Below are 18,252 nucleotides of genomic sequence, written 5' to 3'. Positions count from 1 at the left end.
GGCATAGTCACATGTCTTGTGCATTGGCATGGAAGGCAGGAAGACTGGACTCAGCTGAGCAGGTGACCAGCTGGGCCTTTGTCTCCATCATATAGCTCCAGATCTCCACATGGCCTCTCCACATGGCCTCTCCACGTGGTCTCTCCATGTGGCTTCTGCACATGGACTTGCTACATGGTGCCTGAGTGTTACAGAACAAACAAGGGGGGCCTGGGACGATATACTATTACTGAAAGAAGCCCCCGGGTCCGTTATGTCCACCGCCCGAGGAAAGACGTCTCTCAATGCCAGAGATTCGTGAAAAGGAAAGGAAATGTTTATTTAATGCTATACAAACTTAAAGTAGTGACCTAATGTCTTTATCAAAAATCCTAAAGTCCCTAAAAACACCCACAAGCAGACACAGTCCTTCCTTCCTTCCCCCTTTGCCCAGTCCAGAGTACCGTATCTCAGGAAAGGAAATAGAAGTCCATGGCTCAGGCAGTCCTCTGGTTATTCCCAGTTAGTACTCCATCTCGCCTGGGAGACCTCCCTGGGTTCCCAGCACCCTCAGCTGAGTCGCCAGGATCTCTGCTAAAACCAGGTGGTGGTTCCCCCTTCTAAAGCTGCGGGGGTCCCCACTCTGGCAAAGGCACGTGATCCTCTCTCCCAGGGCCACAGGAGTCCCCACTCTGCCAAAGCCGCGTGGTTCTCTCTCTCAAGGCTGCGGGAGTCTCCACTCTGTCAAGGCCGCATGGTTCTCCCTCAATGGCTGCCGTGTCTGGGTTTAAATCCCTGCACCAATCTTCTTCTGCAGCCCCATTTCCAACTCCTCCTATGCTTGGGCACATTTGCCCTCAATCTGCTGTCTTCTCCAGCTTTTCTGGTCGCTATCGTGGGTCTGGGCAGGTGTGACCCCATGTCATGGAGCCAATCTTCTCCGAGCTCCCATGCAGGCACTGTTAACTCAGGGGACCTGCCCCCCAGTCACGTCTTGGTGGGGTAGTTACTTCCATTTCCCTTGGCTCAGAGCATGGCCACAGCTATTTAACATATCTAAGCGACCAGCCAAAGGCTATAGATATGTTAAATGACCAGCCAGAGCTTAGCTACAAGGCTGTTGCTATGCAAAACAGCTCTCAATGGCCCTGCTCCACTTGTCCCTTCCCCCAACCCACACCAAGGGGTTGGGGGGTGGTGAAGACATCTTAGAATCTCCTGGACACCTTAAGTTCTGGACCCCATTTCAAATGCCCATTTGGGGTCCCCCCTCTTGGCTGCACCCTGTAACATGAGGACTCACCCAGCCACAACAGTGAAAGCCATCAAGACTAACGTAGGATCTGTCAAAGTGAATCGGCAGGCCATCTTGGTTAAACTTGAGAGGGGAGCAGACAAGGGAGTGAACGCCAAAAGACGTGATGCATGGGGACCATCCTTGGAGACTGGCTCTGAAGGAGGAAGATGGAAAGGAGAGAGCAGAAAGCCCATCTCCTTTGTGAATTATTCTCACATCACTGCCATCAACTCTCATCTCCCTTAAGGAATAAAGAGGATAAATATAACAAGCTTCTTAGGGCGTCTCAACTCATTGGGCTATAAGCATGAAACAGTTTCATTTCTTCCAATCACAACCTCAACCTGTGATAAATTTAATCCTCCTCTCCCATTATTTAGTGGCATCCCAGATTCCACAACACCCTAGTCATGTTCACTGATTAAAATAGTCTGCTTCAGTGTGTTAGGATGACATTAAGGAATTATTTTCTTTAGGTGTGATCATGGTTTTGTGATTATGAAGAATATCCTTACTGGTAAGAGTTGTTTTGGGGTAAAGTGTTATGACAGCACAATTTACTTTGAAATTTACAGGGGAATAGGTAGCTAGATGGATGGATGGATGGACAGACCAACTAATCATTAAGACTTAGTGAAACTCCTGGGTGATTAGATGGGTGATCATGGTGTTTGTCAGTCAATATTCCTGCATATATTTAATTTACATAATAAAAAGTTGAAGTCCACTTTAAACTTCGATTTTACTTCCAGTTTTAAGTCTTCCCTCTCCCCCATCATTGACACACATGAGGCTTTAGAAACTTGCAACTTGTTTTACGGGAGGAGGAAGCGCCCATGGGCCTCGCTGTGTGTGGTTAGCATCCTCCCCACGTCGGGTTTGCATTGCTCCTCTGGTCACCACTGAGCAGGTGGTACTGTTTCTGCTACGGCACCTGCTGGGGGTTTTGGCGGATCCTGCTGGTCCTCCCTGCCCGCAGTTCCCCAGCAGGTGAGGTCCACCTCTGCGCCCATTGCCACACACCGTCCCCTTTAGCTCCTGACACACTTGGTTCACTTCCAGATTTCTTGCTCCCAGGTCCCTTTTTGGGGAATATCTGTCTCAAGTGAGATGCGGGCAAGATAGCCAGGGTAGCTGTCTCCACCGTGCCTCCCTGGTCTTAGAAGAACTTGCCCAGGTGTGCCGAGGGGACAGGCCGCTGCAGGCTGCCCTGTCTGCAGGCCCCACCATCTCAGGTTCTCTTTCCCTTGCTCTGAAACGGTCTCTGAGCCCTTTGATAAGACACCCACCCAGAGAATAGGACACTGATTTTTTATTGTTTACAAATGGGTAAACACGTGGCTTGGTGGAAAGAAGAGGGGTGGAATCTGCCCTTTCCTCCCTCCTTCACTATTAGCATTGTACTCCCCACCAAGTGCACAATCCCAATAGCTGTCCATTCCCTGTCCCCCGTTCTCTCCTTATCTGACCTGAGGTGCACTGGTGGGCATGGGGGCGATGACTGTAGGAAGGTCCATGTTGCCACTCCATGGGAAGCTCTGGGAGAAGGTGCTAGCCTAGTTGTTAGTTGGCTCTGTTTAAAATGCAGGGTTTAGTGCCTCCTATCTTCTACTGTGGACCTTAACTGCTGATTCTAGAGCAACGGAGGGAAAATCTACTTCACGTCCCTTTGTATAGGCACAAATACGGCCAATTTCTCTGGGCAAAGAACACCCAATTTATACACCCAACTCAACTGCTACCTTGCTGTATGATCTTGACCAATCACTGAGCCCCTCTGGTCCTTACAGGTGGTTGTCAAGGGCTCATTGATGGGTCCAGTAGGTCCCCAGTGAGATTCACAGATTCCTGGCTTCTGAGAGGTGTGTTAGAAGCACTGAGAACATTGCTGTGAACCTGACCAAACAGTGAGGAGTTAGATTGTCCAGGAAATTAGTTCTTCACTCAAATATGTTTTTTACATTGGAGTTCCAGGTAAGATTTCCATTTCGAAAAAGAGTTCTGCTCTAAAAATATTTGAAAGCTACTCATCAGTGCAATTGCCCGATCCGACTGCCACAGAAAATGCCAGCCTCCGAAGAATGATTGATGTGGGATGTGCTGTCAAGCCCATTTAATGAACCGCTGGTTCTCTCTGATGGAACCAGAGGAGAAAACAGTTCCCAGATTGCAGTCGGAGAGAAGGATCTTTTGAAATGTTATATCCAGGGAAGACTCACTCTGTGACTTGTTCGGGGTGGGGTGGGGGGGTGTGCACACATGCGCCTCCCCCTCTGTCTGCCTATTGTTGTGTGGCAGGATTAAATTTAAAACTGCACAAGACCTCTGAGGCAGGGTAATCAATCACTTCATCACTGCCACTGCAGATAAAGAGAGCAGTGAGACGGGAGGAACAGTGGAGGAGCACGAGAGAGAGAGAGAGAGAGAGAGAGAGAGAGAGAGAGAGAGAGAGTGATAAACTCCCTACCTCGGAATCAGCCTCAGAGCCACAAGCCTCGTTGCTTTGGTGCTCATGGGCCTCTGCATGCCAGAATTGGAGAGTGAAGAAGGAAGCCCACAACAGAAATCTACACTCACTCCAAAAGAATCTCAGGGCAGTCCTCAGACATCTAGTGTGCTGGGAAATACCAGAAGGGAAAGGCTCTGTACGAGCTTCGGCTGGACGAGAACCTCATTCCGCACAGGTGGGATCACCGAGAGGTCCCTGAGCATGGACCTGCTCAGCTGACTAACCAGCCTACCCTGTGTGTGGACTCTGGGAAGTTCCCTTACCACGGGAGCAGCAGCAGGCATGCCAGGGTCTCAGGGGCTGGAAGGACCCTACTGTCACCTGGCTGGGCCATGCCTCCATCCTCCTAGAGAAATGTCAGGGCCAGGCTCTGGCAGGAGGGACTGCAGCCTGTCGGCTCTGAGTGGCATCAGTGGAGTACCACGTTCCAGCATCCTGTGTCCTCTGCATAAATGCAATTTCCCCAAATGTCAGGAGGAAAGCATTACAGATAACACATTGTGTGTGTCTTTGACCCAGTAACTGCTGAAATCACAGATCTCATTATTCTGACATGATAGAATTTTCTCTTTCTCTCTCCCAGTGCAGGCTGCTTGCCGTTGTTTTCTAGACTGCAAACCTCATTGCCAAAAGTACAAAGCCACCCTAGGAAAACCGCCTCACCTATGTTCTCCCCTGAACAAACTGGCAGATCTCCCTATGTGAGAAGAAAATGATCCTAGGGACAACTCATAATAGGACAGGGAGTTGCACATACTTTTGGTCAGTTTACTGAACGGCTGAAGAACAGTATTTGACCTTGAACCCAAGGTTGCACTGTTTAACTCCACCTGCACATCCAGCCTCCAGTGCTGGGCCCGTCTGGGAAGTGGGAGCAGGACAAGAGCACTCAATGTGTGGGAACAGGGCCTGGATTCGAGTTCTAGTTCTGTCACTTGGTGTCTGTGTACCAGGCTCAGGTTGTTAATTTGCCTCAGTTTTTATCTGCTCATCTATAAAACTAGAAGGTGTCATAGGATGGATGTGAGGAATAATGAGATGTTGATTGCATGTAAGGAGCTGAGCAAATAACTGAGGTTGAAAACATTTATTATAGTCAAATCTCACGTTCCGCTTCAGGAACATAATGGACCAATCATCCGTTCAATCAACAGACAAAGAAGTATTTGCTGAATGCCCCGATCTTGAAGCCAGAAGACATAGGCTCACTAAATATTTGTTGAATAAACGGATAGCTTCTCATTCATCACTCGGTGAGCCTGAACCAGTCACCAAATCTCTCTCACTACTTCACAGCCTTTTAAATGCAGGGTGGGTCAAGATCATCCGAACCAGCCAACCAGTTTTGATACTCCATTAGTTGAGTGGGACCGTTTGGGGCACAAAGGGATGTAAGATGGAGCTCTAGCTCTCCTGAGCCTCAAAATCTAGTTAACGAGATGTGTCAGGTGGTCCTGCATGAAGGCAGCTGATAACTGAGAGCCATGTATAAGGAGTGCAGGCCAGGAGTAGGTTCTATGGGTGTCCAGAAGAGAAAGAACACACCAGAGGACTGGTGGTTGGAGGAAGTGAGGCCAGGGGTGCACCTCGGACGAAAGATGGCATCATATTGGCAGCAAGAAGAGTGATGGCATGCCGGGCGAGGTGTGCTGAAATGCAGAGCACAGCCTAGAATGACTATATTCTCTAAAATTTCAGTTAAATTCAAGTAAAATCGAAGGAAGTCAAATTCCCGAATATAAGGTTCAGATATTGAAAGCAGGAGTGCATGGTGAGCATTCCCCACCTGACATGAGCATTCCGACATTCTTCAAGCCTTCCACCTTGCCGGGCCGGCACCTGCAACGCTGGCTAGAGCCTAGAACCGCTGACCTTCTCGCCTCGTCTCCATCACCTCTACAGTCTTTCCAAACGCTGTTTGTTTTACATTTGTCTTTCTCTCGCCCAGCTCTCCCTCCAGGCTTAAGAGTAGAACACGAGGAAGCCATACGCACTGGCCAGATTCTGTTCAGCCTTTCCTCCCTGCTGGAATGATAAATGCCATATTTTCCCCACCCAGCTTGGTTTTGCCTTGCCCTTTCCACCATAAAAACAAACAAATAAATACACATAAATTGAGTTTTTATTATAAAGAATAATATTATTTTACATGGATTGGAAAATGTAGACAATCATAAAAATAAATAATCACCAGTGTTAAATATAGATGAGAGATAAACATTCAAAACCGGATAGACAGCTTGATATATTGTTTGCTTGTTCATTTTCATTTAATATCCCAGTGTGAGCATTTTCCCATGACCTTAAAATGTTATTTGAAAGTATGGTTTTTAAGGACTGTATTTTAATCCATTGAATGGATGCCACCATAAATTATCTAACTGCTCTCCTATCGTTGGGAGTAAAGTTAGTTCTGAGCGTTAGGTATTTAGAAAGAATGCTCTACACTCCATTGATCAGCTAATATAATACTGCTATCATCACAGTGACTCTCCATGAGCATATGGCTGGTTGCCCCTCCTGGACCGTAAGGTCCTCTAAGGCAAGAAGCGTCGTCCCTCGAGGCGCCTTGCACAGTGGACCACAGACGAGTGCTGGGGGAGCCCATCAGGACCACCAGCCCGTCGCTGCCCCACAAGAGAAGAACTAAATAACACTCGCTTTGATACCCATCCCGGGGAATTCAGTTGCTCAAGGGACAAAAAAAGAACCTTCATTATGACTGGGTCTCAGCTACAAAGCAATACCGCACCAACACTTTTAGGCCCCGACGAATTCATCTCAGCCTAAAGAAAAGCTTCCTGCCAGTCTGCATTCCCCCAGAATGAGCTTTCCTGAAAGGTGGTGAGTGGGGGCTACATGACAGGGATGTGCTAAAGGGATTCAAGATGAGATGAAATGTAAGGGCCATCGAATCCTGAGATCCAGGGATTCTTTTCATTATTATCAATTCTCAGAACCCGGAGGTACTCGCAGTCTACCTCAAGGGCTTCCTCAATAAATGCTGAGGACTAACTGACACAGTCCCTGGCCGGCTCCACGCTGACAGGAGTGGGTTGAGGGCTAAATCAATGGCGTTCACAAACCGGAGGTGCCTATTAAATCTTTCTTCACAGTATCAGTTACACGATGGCCGTGTAAATCTTTCAAAAATGGCTCTAATATTTCATTTCAGCTGCGGCTCTGCTGCAGGAAGGAGTGAGTGGTGTGCTACATGTTAAATCCCACCCAGGGCCCCCCCCCAAAACCCACCCACGGAAGCCTCAGGACACATATGTTACATGTTAAATCTAACCCGGGGACCCCCCAAAAACCCACCCACAGAAGCCACAGGACACAAAGGGCCAGAGAGCATTGAGCGGAGGATGGGAGTGGACCCCAGGTGGGGTCGGAATACGGTTTGAGAATACACGACATAATGTCACCCAGACTAACTGGAGCCAAGTGAAGGGACATAACCAATTCATTTTTAAAATCATTGGCTGATTTAAGAGAATCTCAGTGTAACTGCTTGGAAGTACCAGTAACCGCAGCCGAGTTAATGACTTCCTAGTCTAGCAGGCCCTGGGGGAGCCCGCCCTGGGGCAGGAGTACATTGTAAGCAGGTGCCACCCTTAGGTAAGTGGGTGGGAGGGACGTGTGTTGGGGGTTCTCTAAGAAAAAGCTTGTTGTTCTTATTTTTAAACCTTTTAATTTATCTAAACTCCTGTTTACTTGCACCACGCAGAATCTGCACGTGCTTGGTGAAGGCGAACTTCACAGCCTTCCCCTCTGAACCGCCAGAGCCCTGAGTGGAGGCCAGTGTTAATGAGGTTTGCCTCAGCCTTCGAAGGGAATGAGCTGTAAGACTTTCCACAGCTTCTAGCTGTGGCAGGGAGGATGAGGACCCCGTGCTCGGGTCTCCAGCACCCCAAAGCCTTACAAAAGAGAGAGAGAGAAGGCTGTAATTAATGTGGCACGATTATCCCCCAGCAAGCAGAGAGGTGATCAAAGGAGCCCGAACTGCAGCCGTCCTTGGTCCCTGGGGAAGAGCTGGCAGGGAAACGGAAAGAGCTTTGCTTGTGTTAATTAGTGACAACCTCTGCTGCTCACCCCCAAGGAGAGGTGGGAACCAACGCACACTCAAGCAGGGACCATTTCGGGTGCCTCTTGCAGCTCTTCTGTTTCAGCAGCGCGTTGCCTTTGTCCCTCTCCCATTTGCACTGTATACAAATGAATGATGAGCTCTGGACAGCAATTTTGTTGCAATTTCCTCAAGTCCAAGTCCCTGGGGACTCCTGATCTTCCTGCCAAATAACTCAGCTTCCGAGTCATCTTCAGGTCCATTCTGGGACATTTATGGAGCCGGTTCCTTTATCCTGTTTTTCCCACCTTTCACTCTCTACCCCACCACACACAAGCACCCACAACATGTTCATTAATGAATGTATTTAATCAAGTTTATGAAGCCTCTTTATTATCAATAACCCTAATCACTCTTAATTGCTGCATCATTAGTTCGGCCACGCTCAGATGTAGCAGTTAGGCGGAGCAGTAAATGACAACTGCAGAAAAATGGCTCGCTGCATAAAAGCCTGGGAGGAAGGCACCGACAGGAGAAGAGGCAGAGGGGAGAGGAGAGTGAGCGTGCTCACGCTGTGTGAGGCGGCCTGCTGGTGGGCAGAATGGAGGGGGGGCAACTCCATTAAGAGGTTCGGCCAGGTGTAAAGATGTCGGTGAGCCAGTTTTGCATATTTCTAAACTTTGGGGAGCACCTCATCAGCAGCCCGAGTGCACGTTCTGCTCGACAAACGGTGATGTTATGTTAATATCTAGCACCTGCCACCCTCGGGGAGCTCCAAGCCCTCTGCAAGCTCCATCGTGTTCAAAGCCAAATGCTTGGTGGATGCGAGGTGAAGGATGCACCTTGTCATTGGGAAAGCAGCGAGGGGTGGCCCGCTGCAGGTCTTTGTCACGTCATTAACTCTCCTACCTTCCCATGTTCTTGAGGGCTCTGCACAGCCAAAGAAACCGCTGAGATGCCTCCGGGCAGCAAGAGGTGGTGGCCAGCGCATGCTCCTCCCAAGAAGCTCAGAGATCTAAGACGTTGTTCGAATGCCACCTTAGCTCATGGTATTGTCTTAGGTCTCTCTCTAACTTCATCTGCCTCATTTCCCATTACAGGAAGTAGATTTAAGGACACCCATGGCCAGCCAACTTCAAATGATGCTAAGAATAAATGAGACTAGATCGCGGGAAGAACTTGGGTACTCCACAGTGGGGGAGCTAGAGAAATTCTAGCTATCTTCTGGCAGGAATAGCTACTTTCTGGGTCCCTCCGTTCCTGTACTTGTCCCTCTGATGTTTGCTTTAGCTTTGCCATGTATAAAAATCTCTGTAATGAGATTTCATATGCAGGAAGTTTCAATCTTAGAGGCACAAAATACTTCTGACCTCCTCCCATATCTAGAATTTTCTTTTGCATCCCACCCCCTTCAAAATGCAACCAGCCTTTCTACCTCTGCCACTGAAACGTTTGTGGTTCATGTTCATGTTCAAGGGTTCATGTTCGTTTCCTACCTCTACCACTTAAGTGTTCATTGAAGAAATATTTATTAATACCTACTATGTACCAGGCACTGGGAATATAATGCAAGATAAACGTGGAACCTGTCTTAAAGGAGCTTATGGTTTAGTAATAAGCCTAAGTAACTCTAATACATCTATGTCCTAACTCTGTTCACCATGTAATGCTAACTATGCTATGGAGAAGTGCTCTCAGTAATAAATAAACAAGCCAGTGTCTTACCCTTCTCTCCATCCCTTCTATGTCTCTACATTTCAAGGACCCCACAAAGCCCTTCCAAAGGCAAACCCAGCCTGGGTAGTTCCCAGGTACCTTCAGACTCAGCTCTGCTGCAGATGAGGGTGTTCTAGAAGCTTCACCCTCAAAAGGGGTCTGAAGCTCTTGAGTCATAGGCTCACCAAGCTGTGCTCTTTCTCCCCCAACCCTTACTGCCCTATCCACGTGAACCTTTTCCCAGTGCTGATTCACACACTGTCTGGCCACAGCCAACCTACCTGCCCAGGGGCTGGCTCCATCCCCTACCCCAACTGCTGGCTGAAGCACTGCTCTGGCCTGACAGTCACCTTCACGTGGGCATTATCCCCGCCACACAGCCAGTGGAGGCTTAGAGGCTCCCCATATCACAAAACCACAGAAAATTAAATTAGTTCAAGAACACACAGGTGCTTCTGTTGCCCTGGACCCAGCCCGAGGTGTCGGCACGGAGTAACCCATTACCACCATAAACCTCCGTGTTCGTCACCAACACTGTTCAGACTCCGGGTAAGTTCCTCTCCATCTCTTGGCCTCCAAATCCAAAGGTCGGTGACGATGTCACTGTTGATACCACAGACTGTCATTGCTAAGAGTACAGAGATGATCTGGGAGTCAGCAGGGCTTAGGAGTGAGGACAAAGTAATTAACCAGCCCAATTCTTTCTCACAAAGAGCATGGACCTACAGATCTGTGCATAATGGAGTATTGTTTCCAATAAAGTCATGTGTCTATTTCCTTGCTTTTTGTGTTCTAACCCGTGGTTCCAGAGGTATTCATGAAGTGCCATATTTATAAGAGCTGCAGAGTGGTGGAGGTATATTTTGCATTAGCAAACAATTCATATGATTTTATATTTATATATCTATCTAAATTTAAATGGGTAAAGTGTGATACCCACTCTTCACATTTGTAAATGGATCTAGATATTGCTTTAAAAGTCAGTGAAAATCAACATATAAGCAATAGCAATGTATATGATGAAAGTAATATACACCAAAATATTCTCTGAACTAAGGATAATTTATCATATGTGACCCACTTCAGTGTTTGAACAGAATATATAAAATTCATGTTCTTTTCTGAATCTACATATTGTTTTAAAACTTATATGGACAATTGCTGTTGCTACTGACTCAGCTGAACAAAATCACTCCAAATCAAAATTAATACAAGACAATAATGAGAACTACAATGATTCAAGAAATTCTGTCTGTTTTGGCATTGTTAATGTGAAACCTCAATTATACCAATGTAATTAGTGATTTCATTGACATGAGGACAAGAAAAATAAATTTATGAGTAACTATCATGTATAACTATCATGAATTAGGAACGTCTTCTTTTGTCACCCACCCAGGAACCCCTGGCCCGTCGAGAGAGCACCAACTCATGCAAAATAACAATTAAACTGATCATCTTTGATACTTGCCCAGCTTCAGCCAAATAAAATCATAGTTCTACCCATGTCTGAAAGTACATTTATTGAAGTGGGAGGATAAAATATCCTTATTTTGACAGTTCATTTATTGAATTTGTACCTTTTATACATTGAGATTTGCTGATCTCTATTTGTATTCTTGACTTCAGCCCTGAAAATACGCAGCACAGGATTGCTAACCCTTGATTCGAATCCTTCAAGGTTTGAGTCAGTCATATTGTATTAAAATAAAGCCTGAACTGGTAGACCTTTCATTCAGTTAAAATTTCTTGCTATTGTAAATAATAGATCAGTTAACATTGCATGCAGCTCTTCACAAATTTGTGGGATTATTTTCATAGAATAAATATATAGCTGTGTAATTGCTAGGTCAGAGAGAATGCCCATTTTAAATTTTATGCACATGGATAAGTTGCCTTTCCAGATGATTGCACCAACCCATTTATACCTCCACCAACAGCATATGCCTCCACGTACTCGCAAAACATGAAGTTGCCGCTGTTTCTAGAGGGGCTGAGTGGGATCTCACAGGTTTAATATGAGTTTATTTATATCAGCGGAAGATGTTTTCTTACATTTACTGGAAATTTGCATTTCTTTTTATATGAATCATTAATTAGCATAATTTGGTATTATTTACTTTGTCCTTACAGGTGTGTAGGAGTACTTTATATATTATGATTATTAAATCTTTGCCTCAGACACATAATACATTTATCCCAGTTTGTCTATTAACTTTGTTAACAATATCTTTTGAAGTAAAAAAATATAAAATTTTTGTGTAATCAAACCTGTCAATTTTTAAAAATAATTATTTTACTGTTGTTCAATTACAGATGTCTGCATTTTCTCCCCACCATTTCCCCCTCAACCCCAACCAAACCCACCTCCCTCCCTTTCTTCCACTCTCCCCCTCGGTTTTGTCCTTGGGTCCTTTGTAGTAGTTCCTGAAAACCCTTCCCTTCATTATCCCCTCCCACCTCCCCACTGGTTACTGTCAAATTATTCTTAATTTCTATACCTCTGGTTGTATTTTGCTTGCTTTTTTCTTTTGTTGATTATGTTCCAGTTAAAGGTAAGATCACAAGGTATTTGTCCCTCACCACCTGGGTTATTTCGCTTAGCATAATGCTCCCCAGTTACATCCATGCTGTAGCAAATGGTTGGAGCTCCTTCTTTCTCTCCACTGCGTAGTATTCCAATGTGTAAATGTACCATAGTTTTTTGATCCACTCATTTACTGATGGGCACTTAAAACCTGTCAATTTCTTAAAGACCTCCAGCCTTGATGTGATTCTTCAGAAGAGCTTTAGAAAGATCTGCTCTCATATATGATTAAAGAATATTTTCCTGTGTTTTATATTAGCATTTAAATCCAAATCCCTTTGGAATTTACTTTGATAAATTAACTAATTTATAAATTCTTATGCCAATTACATAACATTTACTTTTTATAATTTTACAGCACATCTGATAGCCAAGCAAATCTTATCGTCATTATTCACCTCTTTTCCAAAATTAACTATTTTTACATATTCACTCTTCAAGTGAATTGATTTGTAAAGTGCAAAAATTCAAGAACTGATTTGCGAAGTTTAAAAACACCCTACTGTGATTTTGATCAGGATTCTATAAATTTATAGATTAATCTGGGATAAAGACATATTTACAAGCATGACTATTTCCAGCAAGAATATGGTATGTTTCTCAATTTTTTTCAGTTATGTCCTCAGTTCCTTCAATAGTATTTCATAATGTCATTATATAGTTCCCCAATATTTCATGTTATTTTAATTGCTAGCAACTAGTTACCTGTGTAAATAAGATTTTTCTCATCCTTAAACTCCAGTTAGTTATCATTAATGCTTTGGAAAACTATTGACTTTTGTCTCATATCAGCCAGCTTTGAGCTCTCATATCTAGTAGATTCTCATTTGATTAACCTAGACTTTCTAGGTTTACGATAATACTCTAATCAACAATAAACTTTTTTGGCTCTTACTTTCTAATATTTATCTCTTATTTCCTTTTTGCTATTTCTTAGGCTAGACTTCAACAATAACACTGAAGGACAACAGTACTGGAGAGGAGGCTTATTTATTCATATCAGCTCTTTCACTGTTTTCTGTGATGATTAGTATTGTTTTCTGATGCTTTTGTTGTTTTCTTTGTTGTTAAGCTATTTTCTCCTATTTCCAATGGATTCCAAAGTTTTATATATTACTATTTTTGGTTCTGGATATTGAGTTTTATTATAAAAATCAGTTTAGACCCCAGTAAGATGATCATGTCTATTTTTCTCTTAACCTATTAATATATTATTTATATCACATTCAAAAATTACACAATTTCCTAGAAAATTAATAAAACTTTTAATGCTGAAACAAGCTTCCATAATCTTTCTTAGAATAAAGCTCCTTGGTTATGACATTTTTTAAAATATCTTTCTGTATATGATTTGTTAGCATTTTTCTCAGGATTTTTACATTTCTGGTCAAGTGAGATTGTTCTGTACTTTTTCTTTGACAGACATTTTCAAGTTTCATTATCAGAGTCAAAAAATGAAGTTGAAGATATTCCATATATTTTATGCTCTGGAAAAATTTAAGTGATCTGAATATCATCGTTTCATTATAGCCATGATAGAACTTGCCCACAAAACTATCTACACCTGGTGCCTTGTTGGTGTTAGTTTATATGGCAAAAGGGACTTGCAGGTGCAATTAGGTACGGATCTTCAAATGGGGAGACCATCCTGGATTATCCAGGAGAACCCCATACATAATCACAAAAGTCCTTGTAAGAGAGGGGCAAGAAGGTCAAAGGAGGAAGAGGGAGATGTGATGACAGAAGTAAGAGGTTGGAAGGATGCAAGGAGGGGGTCAGGGGCCAAGGAATGCGACAAGCCTCCAGGATCTAAGAGAAGCAAGGAAACAGCTTCTCCCACGGAGCCTCCAAGTGGAGCCAGCACTGCCAGCACCTTGACCGGAGCGCGGTGAACCCACAAGAGAATCCATCTGTGTTGTTCTAAGTCCCCAAGTTTGGAGTGTTCATTACACTGGCCACAGACAACCAATACGTTCCATCTTCTCCTGCTCAAATTTTAATCCTTTTCTTTCGTTTGGTATTTTGAAAAAATCCACTCTTGATTTTTTTTTCTTTCTAATTCATTTGTTTCTGCTTTATCTTTGTTGATTCTTACCTCTTACTTTTCTTGGTTTTCTTTATCTTTATTTCATCACTTCTTGGCTTTAATGTTTATATCATTTTTTTCTTATTAATAAAGTTATTTAAGGACATAAATCATCCTTTAAAAAGAGATTTTGCCACATTCCTTAACTGTTGATATTTAGAGTTTCAGACTTCTAATCATTTTAAGTAATCTATAATTTCCACTGATTTTTTTTCTGACCCATCAGTTATTTTGTAAAGTTACTTTAAGTCTTGGAGTCCCTTCGATACCATTTTTTTGCATGGCAAGACACTCAAATTTCACTGCATTGATGCTTTGTGGTCAGAGGATGTGGCCAATAAACTTTCTGGGGAAATTATTACTAAAAGTTCAGTTTCTGTAGATGTTTCACTGCTCTTTAAAAAGAATAAGCATTTTGGTTTTATAGGGAATGGGATTCCATTTATAACTGGGAACTCACACTTCATAATTATAATATCTATATCCTCTATGTCCTTTTTTATATCCATGGAAAGTTTTGTCTTTATCCCATAGGTATGAGGGTTTTAGGTGAGAGTGTCATGGATAAAGTTTGCATATTTAGACAGACCAGTTTGAAAGTAGGGAGACAAAACATGAATTAACGGAAAAGAATGGAGCAGTTAGAAGACCCTCACAGGCAAAAGTGAGGAATGCCTGAACAAAGCCCACGCAGTGTATATGGAAAGTAAAAACAAAAAAGGCCCTTGGAAGTCATATAACCCAACCCTCTAATAATACAGATGAGAAAACCAAGGCCAGAAAATGGAAACAACTTCCCCAAGGTCATGTGAGCAATTGACAATAGAGGAGAGGACTCAAATCCAAGCCCTCTGACCATCAACCTTGGCCCCTTGCACCATGTAATGGTTTTGGAGTCCTCAGGAACACCTACACAATTCTGCACACTTCCCATTACCCACTCTGCAAAAGCACCTAAACCCCTCTGTTCTCTAGTTTGTCATTAAGGATCAAACTATTCAACAACGTGATCGTGCCCTCATCTAAAAGAATCTATCAGGCCGCACGTTGGTGAAGCGTGGGTGAGCCACTGTCCCCAGAGCGCCAGACACGGTCCCGCCCAAGACACAACACAAGCAGCAGTGAGCCCGACACGTGCCCCCGCAGTGTGTTAGCTCCCTCCGCCCTGCGGAAGTATACTCACATCACACCCAAGTCAAGGTTAAATGCATTTTGGCACACTTAAAAAAGCAATTGTTTTTGAATATTGGGGACACTAATAAGCGTTACACTACTTTTTAATAAGATAAAAAGAGCACCTGTTCAGCCAGGCTTTCCTCTCCTTTCAATTCCTTGCTGTCCTGACCAGTTTTGGGGGGCATTTGTGAGGGAAGTTGTTCTGAAGTTTTTAGGCTTGAGTGTACATGAAAATATCACCATGCTCATTATCACATTAGTGGTTGATGCCTCCACTGAATGGCTATTCCTTTAAACTCTCCAGGTCTCAGTTTCTTCACCCCCAAAATGGAAAAATTGGGGGGAGGGGTGTTTAAGGAACAGAGTTGGTGTAAGGAAATCACTTTTGACAAAGTTAGTAAGAATTCAGTATGTGTTAACTTTGACAAGTAGTATAAGAACTGTCATCAAACTGATTTAGTTGTTATAGTATTTGATAATTTTCTAGAGGGACAGATTGCCTGAGCCACACAGCCACTTTCTCAAAATCAAGGCTGGTAATGTTCTTTCTGGTAAGAGGCAATTTAATGTAGTGGGAGCTCTCGAATCAGACAGACCCGGAGTGGAATCTCGTTTCTGTGCTACGCTAAGCTGTGATATCTTGGGCCAGTTGTTTAGGGTCCATAATCCTCATTCCTCTCATATGTAAAGTCCCCAGTCTCTGGAGTCAACACTCGGATAGAATCGAGGAATCCTATAACTCCTCACCCCCAATCAACTTCTTTACTCAGAATTACTGAAGCTTATCGCTTCCAGGTAAACCCACAAGATAAGGGAAACCAAAGGCCCACCCCTGGGGCTGAAGGACCAAGGCAGTGGAAATGGGGCTCTGGGGAGAGGGGTGGGGTGGGCCGCCTGGCCCAGAAAACCAAGGGATGCTAGAAACATCACAGGCCCAAACTGAACATGCGCAGATCTTGTGGTGTGAAGACTGGGGCAGTGAGAGAGCCACGGGAAACATGACAGTACAATTTCCCATCTCCACTTTGCAGGGGGATGGGCTGAAGCTGCAAATGCCTGTGGGGTGAGGGGATGCAGAGTTAGAAGGAGGGATGGCTGGGAAACAAAAATCTTGGGGGTGGTAAAAGGTGGACAAATCAAAAATGCGATGCACCAAACTCTAACCAACTCAGTCATGAAAGTTTGGAATATCTCAGCAATTTGATGTGATCTTGTTACTGAAGATGGATCAGTGCCAATGAAACTCCAACAGAAAGGTTGTGAAAATGAGAAATTCATCTGAACCAAGATGACCAGAGTGCTAGGCATCACAGGTACTGACGTGGGTGGCATTACTGTTGCTATGAGTGTCTTGTCACCGCACATCCCTGTGTCAGCCCACAGGGGAAGCATAGATGCTGTCACCTGGCATGGGACTGTATAGGATCTATACAGTCATGCACTCCTAGGCAATGCCCAGAGGTCCGTGAAGAAGGACATCCTGGTTCCCAGGGCACGCTGAAGGTACAGTGCATGCTAGAGCCAAGAAGCACCCAGGGAGCCCACACCCTTTGCTGACAAGCCTACAGGGTGTCTGCTGCTCAGATATGCTTCCTAAGGGGCACAGTCACCACCCTGTCCTGTTCTTACTACAATCTGTATCATCTCCAAATTACATTCATCTGCACTTCCCAAAATTTGTTCCCTTGGGAAGATGTGGCAACACTAAGACACCACATACTGGTTGGTACTCTGGAAAGCGGTAAAAGACTTAAAAATAACTGGTAGTCATCTCTCAATGGGTACTTAGCCATGGCTGACCAGCAGACACCTCTGGGGCAGACCTAGCCTTTACCAGCTGCACTCCTACCAAAGGAAGAGGAGCTAAATATTTCAACCTATTTACAGTGGCCAGGAAAATGAGGACACGTGTGAGGGTAGCAGTCACTGAGACAGAACCACTGTGACCAGATGCAGACAGGCACAGCCTGGGTTCTGGAATTTGGCAGGCACAAACACAGATGTTCCTTTCCGGTGTCTCCTCTATTATTCTACCTCTCTCCTCTCCCAAGGAGCCTGGGAGGAGGAATGACCTAGTAAGAACAGGGCAGCAATACCAGAAAACATACCACAGGTGCCCATATTAAAGGAATTGTAAAAGGTGACATTTTCTATTATGGCCCAGTGTGTCCATGCTAATAGTCCCTTTTCTTAACCCCAGGCTCTGCATTGCCCCTCTCGGCCTCTTGACTTTCCTTCTATTAGATCCTGCAGAGCAGCCGCGAGGACAGACTTTGTCTTGCTGACACATCTTATTTCCACTGTTGTTGGCACAGAGAAGGCTACTTTGTTCGTGTCTGATTCCAGCTGAGCCACCACGGGGCCCCACTTGATAAGCAGAAATGACTAGACAGTTGTTCCCAGCTTGGCCAGCCGCTGTGCCCAAGACCTTCTTATGATGACCCTCTCCCACCTCTGCTGCACAGCCCTCGCCCCCACAATGCTTTGGTCCCCACACACCTTGACGAGGTCCCAGCTGAGTGTGTTTTGTACAAATGGTAGTTGCTAAAACAGTGTGCCTCCTAAGGGAAGGAAGTAATTGCCATGTTTAATGTTCTCCCCCATAGAAGCTTGGAAAGCTTTCCATCTTTTCTCCCACTGTCCCATGTTCTCTATCACCCTTCTGTTATAGTATCTGACACACTGTGTAGGTATTGTCATTACAGTAGTCCACTACTCTGAACAGCATTGGGAGCATACACCCCCTCTTATTCAACTACTGACCCCTGGTGCCTACTATAGTGATGCTATTTCCTAGGTTGCTACTAAACTGTTAAATTATGAATGAGCCCTGGCCAGT

This window comes from Phyllostomus hastatus, unplaced genomic scaffold (assembly GCF_019186645.2).
Source record: "Phyllostomus hastatus isolate PE091 unplaced genomic scaffold, TTU_PhHast_1.1 phas_scaffold_46, whole genome shotgun sequence".
Taxonomy (NCBI): Eukaryota; Metazoa; Chordata; class Mammalia; order Chiroptera; family Phyllostomidae; genus Phyllostomus; species Phyllostomus hastatus.
The sequence above is the reverse complement of the archived record's forward strand: the minus strand, read 5'-3'. Positions refer to the sequence as shown.